This window comes from Daktulosphaira vitifoliae, unplaced genomic scaffold (genome assembly GCF_025091365.1).
Source record: "Daktulosphaira vitifoliae isolate Bord-2020 unplaced genomic scaffold, ASM2509136v1 Scaffold_1, whole genome shotgun sequence".
Classification (NCBI taxonomy): domain Eukaryota; kingdom Metazoa; phylum Arthropoda; class Insecta; order Hemiptera; family Phylloxeridae; genus Daktulosphaira; species Daktulosphaira vitifoliae.
Window position 1 is genome coordinate 84,250,726 of NW_026099572.1, and position 5,919 is coordinate 84,256,644.

At 25.3% G+C, this 5,919-nt stretch overlaps 1 long non-coding RNA gene and 1 other non-coding gene across 2 annotated transcripts in view; both read left to right on the plus strand.

Annotated features, from left to right (window-relative positions):
• The window catches only part of LOC126894699 (uncharacterized), a 13,318-nt gene extending 8,086 nt beyond the window's left edge, over positions 1–5,232 (plus strand). Inside the window, exon 3 of the long non-coding RNA XR_007701489.1 lies at positions 4,741–5,232. This is a non-coding gene — a long non-coding RNA (uncharacterized LOC126894699). The remainder of the gene's footprint in view (positions 1–4,740) is intronic.
• Positions 5,233–5,460: 228 nt separating this feature from the next.
• Positions 5,461–5,532, plus strand: Trnag-ucc (transfer RNA glycine (anticodon UCC)). The gene has a single exon. It is a non-coding gene; the product is annotated as a tRNA-Gly (tRNA).
• Positions 5,533–5,919: the final 387 nt, after the last annotated feature.

Genomic DNA, 5,919 nt, shown 5'->3' on the forward strand with positions numbered 1-5,919 from the left:
TGGACGAGGCATAGATGGGACACGTATAGATGATATCTGACAGTGATTAAAATCACTATCATTAGAAACGCTTCGATGTAAATCTGTAGATAGTATTTAATTTTAAGAGGTTGGTAGATTATATCAAAAGCAACCATAGCTCTTATTCCCTTCATTTTATCCCGATTTATAATTATAATATATAAATTCATAATAATTATAGTAATAAAATTTAGTATGAAATTGATATTCAATAATATAATATTGTAATTTTTATGAAGATATTATAAAAATAAAAAGAAGTTGTATATTCATATACTTTTAACGCGTATAAAAATTTAAAGGGATTGATGCAATACTTTTTAATAAAAAAATTTTATTACTTATGAATAAATACACTAGACTACAAAGAACTTTCATCAGAAACAAAAATATACTTTTCTAAATAAACTTTTCGCGATGTTTTCAAGTGTGCAATTAAACTTTTTCTATTACTTCTAAGTTTTAATATTATTACTATTTATTAAAAAATAAGTATTTATATATAAAAAAAAAATTATTAAGAATAACAATTTTTTTTTTTAAATGAATACTGATTTTGATTATTAATATGTTAAAAATAAGGAAAATGACATATTTAACCTATTTTTTTAATCGTTTAAAGTTGATTGTTGTAAATGTTTATAATAAAAAAAAAATAATTTATTTTATCATAACTTTTAGCTAAATTGGGAAGTTTAATCATAATCTTTATTTCGTCCCTTAAAGTGAAAGTTTATAATAAAAAAAAAAATTTCATTTTTAACCTATTTTTTTGGTTCTTTAAATTTGATGAAAAATTTTTGACAAGTTTTGTGAAAATTTATAGTAAAAAAAATTGAATATGTTACCATAACTTTTAGCTCAACTACAAGTTGAAATTGACATCATTAAATAGAAAATTTTATGAGAATTAAAAAAATTGTATCGTTAAGANTAAAATATAAAATTTTTTGAGAATCAAAAAATTGTATCGTTAAGATTAATATGCAGTTAGGAAGTTTTATAAATACTATTTATAGTAAATTTATCATAACAACTTAATATTTTTTTGCATTTTTATCGTAATAGATAACTTAAATAGAAGTAATAGTAATCATTTTCTAATAACTTTTGGTGTTTAAAAAAATTTTGCAATTGAAATATTCAGAACTAAATTAATTTTAATGATTTACTTTAACTAAATGAACTAATGATAACAAAGTTGTTAAAAAGATTTACTCAATTGAGCGTATTATAAAATTTGATTATAATTGTAAAAATCCATTATTAATTCAGGAGAAATTAAATATCATTTTTTTTTAGAAATGATTTATATAGCAACATGTTACCAAAAAATTTGGAATATTATAGTCTAGTAGTAGCACACACACATAGAGTAAAAAAAATATTAAATTACAAAGTAAAATGATTTTATTTTGTATTTGAAACCTATCATATCAAATTATCATATCAAATTATCATATCAAACTTGATTCGTCAATAAATACTTTGAAAATATTAGAAGTACATGATTTTAATTGTCTGCATGGAGAACATAGGATAAGTAACTGTTTCATTGATAAATTAGAATTTTTTTCAATTTTTGAGGGTAATATCTTCAACTAGATACGAATTGTAGTTATTTGACGTATCGTTGAAAAAAGTAGGCCAAGTTAGAGCAGAGAAAATAAATGATAGTCACAAAAAATATCTTCTCAGCTTTGCATCGAATCTAAAATTTAAAATATAGTAAAATAATTTTAATATGAATAAAAAATTTCTTCTCGCGAGTGGCGACTACAGTGATGGGATCTTTGATCTTTATTGAAGTTATTGAATCTAAATGAGATAAAAATCAAAGGAGTTGAAAATGTATTTTAACTTAAAAAGAATTAAGAAAAGATGCAAAAAATCCATTGCCATACACGGGTTAGAACCTTGTACCCCAAGCACGTAAAACACATGTTTAACCATACGTTGCTAACGTTGGCTAAAAAAATTAAGCTAGTTCAAAAAGCAAAAATATTTAAATAAGTTTAACTTTCTATGCTATATCAATTTTATTTATATAATATTTATGATAATCTGTGTACTCCCCTTGTTAGGTAATTTAAAATAAAATAATATACAAAACCCAGAATTTTAACAAAACATAGCATATTTTTAAATACGGTAGTCATTTTTACCATGAAGACAAATCCAGAGGTCAAATTTTTTTTTTCAATTTAAAGTATATTACATAAGCTTTAATTTAAGATATATATAAAAGTGTCAGTATTTCTGGAACATTTTCAAAAGTTAAGTTGAAAAAGTTAATTTTTGTAAAAAATTTACCATTTTGAAACCCTTCCTGTGGGCTTGTAAAGGGTCAAATGTTCACAAAAATATTTAAAATGATAGGTAAATACCTGAGGTATTTATAAAAAAAAAATTATATTGATTCGGTAATTTTTAAAAAAGTTATGGCAATTTTAAGTAAAAAAATTGAAAAAATGTCGAAAATTAGCGATTTTTAAATTTGTAATTTTTTGGGGGATTTCCCCCGTTTATGGGGAACGAGGGATTTTTTTTTCAAATTTTGAGGGTATGTCTTCGACTAGATACGATTTGTGATCTTTTGGCATATTTTTTCATCAAAATCGGTCCAGCGATAGCTGAGATATTGAGCATATACAGACACCAAAAAAAAAAAAATAAAAACAAAAACACAGTAAAATTAATACCTTCTCAGCTTCGCATCGAAGCTAAAACGTGTTACATTGTTTAGTGTTACACTATTATAAATTATAATACTCACTTAGCGTTATCTAGCCCTCCTAACCCGTGGTTAAAGTGAGAAAAAATAGGAGGGGGGAATACAGTTCCTAAAAAATGAAAAGCGTTTCCGAGCTACACCGATTTGTTTCCTCTTCAAAATTAATTAGAAATGAGTATTATAAAAACATCACAAAGTAAATATCAAAATTTTATTATCGAGTAAATAAATACAAAAAGGTCTTTTTAAATTTTAAATATTATACTATAACAGAAATAAGTTGAGAAATAAATATTAATAGTAACCAATTTACATTAGGTATCTACATAAAAAATATGAAATGAAAAATGTATTAATATAATATATAAAATATTTGACAAGCTAAAAATATATCAACAAACGTGTTAAGTTCTATTAATATAACAAATGTTTATATCACCTTATTTTTATTTCCATCACTTTATTACCCTTAATATAATAGGTCATTTAGTTTTATGTATAGCCATAAATTATTTGAATGTTTTTTCTAACTTGCATTAAAAAATTAATCAATTCATCTTTTGAGTTATTCAAAAACAAACAAATAATAATAATTCACGTAACTGTCGGCCGTGCTCCAAGTACTTATATTACCACGGCCGTATAATAAAATTCTTATCATTTCATAATTAAAATTCTTCTACAATTATTTTTCTTTTAACAATTTTGAAATTTCGACCTTTCGAATAAAATTCTTAAATTAACGCTATTCACTCTTCAGGGCTTAAAATTATATCGTCCCCATACATTTTTTGGATTCGATTTAAGGGGGATGTTAGATTGTACTTTAAATAATAAGGGGGACTCCGTCCCCCTCTGTCCACTCTCACTTTAACCACTTCTGCTAACTCCTACTTACCCTAACCAGAATGAATGAACGTGTAAAATAATTTGTTTAACCCTTTAGTAGGCGCGTGCCTATTTTTAACGTTCATAGTCGCGTGGGGGTCTATCAAACCCCATTTCTAAAAAAGTATAAAATATGTATAGAAAAGTTCATTTTTTCTAATTCAAAGACATTATTTGTTACCATATGATATATAATTATGGATAAAAATTAAAAAATAAATAAATTACAAAATTATGTGCATTACAAAAAATTATATTACGAAAAAAAAAAACTAAATTTTCAAAATTTCATTAAAAAATTTTGGTTTGTAAAAAAATTATATTAACTGCAAAATCTTATTTTTAAGACGCAAAACAAAAGCTTTTACTATTAGAAATTGTATTTTAAAATTATTTTTTCTTGTATTTCTTTGAGCTCAAACACGGCTTATATTTATTAGTTTTATGTGTATTTACATTTATATAATCATTTTTCTGAATTGAATTTTTTTATTATTAATATTACAATACACTTAATTATTATGATACGGGTATATACAATTATTCGTTCGTAGTAGCACATCGATTACTGATAATCAATGTGTCCACATTGCGACGCGATGTATTTATTACATGTTTTGTTCTTATTTGTTCTGTATCATCGAGTAGTGGAAATTCTCAATAGATTATTTATTTTTAAAACTTAATTGCACAGCCAGTGGTAGATCCACATAATTCCACAATATATTATCGATTAATACATTGCATTTAGAACAAAACGATATTTTGAAAAAAATAAAAGTCCAAAAAAAAAGTATAACGTTACAAGTCGCGTGGGGGTAAATATGACCCATTTCAATTTTGATGAATATTTTAAGTCATACATTTTTTTTTCGAAGGTATTTATGTATGAAAATCGATTCAATATTACTATAAAAACCATCTTCTAAATTCATATCTATGTACACCTTTTATACAATATAATACATCCGTTTTTATTTATGTGGGGGTATGCTAGATCCCCACGCGACTGTTTAAGGGTTAATAACTTTTGACTTAAAAGTCTATAATTTTACTAATCTATTTTAATTTTTAATTTGGATGCACTATCATTTCAGGTATTATCACAGTCTGTTTTAAGATTTATCTGGCTCTTGGCAAAAAAGTTATCATACAATGTACGATGTATATTTTTACAAGTGCGAGTTTCAAGCTCTGGGCTTTACTGGCTTTTACATGACAGTCTGGATATTATGATGATTAAAGTCCTGTGGGACAGTCTCTGCGTTGGTTTGGTGTATTATTAGCCTTTGCAGAGCCTGGGACATATCATACTTATATGGACTCTATTTAAAAAGGGAGGGGGCTAAAGAGGATAGATCCCCTAGTAAAAAATGATTACAGGGCGCAGATGTAATTTTTTTTCGTTTTGTGATGGGTCATGAACATTTTTATTATGAATATCTCTACCAAACAAAACTATAAAAACGCACATGCTATCTTTGGAGCTCCACAGAGCGCGAGGCGTTTACACAACTCGCCTAGATTTTTCACTAGCAATGTGTTGGGAGAAATTTATACAAATGGAGTAATTGTAAATATATTTTATAAAAAGAAATGCATACGTTTTTAATTTTATTTATACTTATAAAGATAACTGTATAATTAATTATTGTAATTGTCTTATCCAAAATAGTATCTAATAAAAATGTTTAGAGGAATTTATAATAACCCCCATTAATATACATCTGCACCATTTGACCATCTATACCTTTACATCGAAACACTTCTTAAATATGTCATACCCAAAAGGCTTAGATTTTTGTAGTAAATATCATGCGATGGTGGTGTAATGGTCAGCATAGTTGCCTTCCAAGCAGTTGATCCGGGTTCGATTCCCGGCCATCGCATAATTTTTTTTTCAACCAAATATATATTTATATTATATGTATATATTATTATTATAGTTATATCGTGTTATTTGTTAAGAATAATACATTTAATTTTTCGAAATAATTTTTTCAAAAAAATTGCAATGAATAACATTTTTTATATTTGTGATAAATATGAATTCAATTATAAACAATCTTTTTCTAAGGATAGTTTATAATAGTAACTTTCAAAAATTAATAATATTGCCAAAAAGTTTTTTTACATTATTAGAGAAGAATAGAGTAATAACAGTTTTGACTAGTCACTAGCCTATTTTGTAAGATTACTTTTTGAGTTTAAATAATTTTTAAGTACAGGTGAAATGATTGCAACCTAGTGGTGTTTTCTGCACGTCATGGTAAATA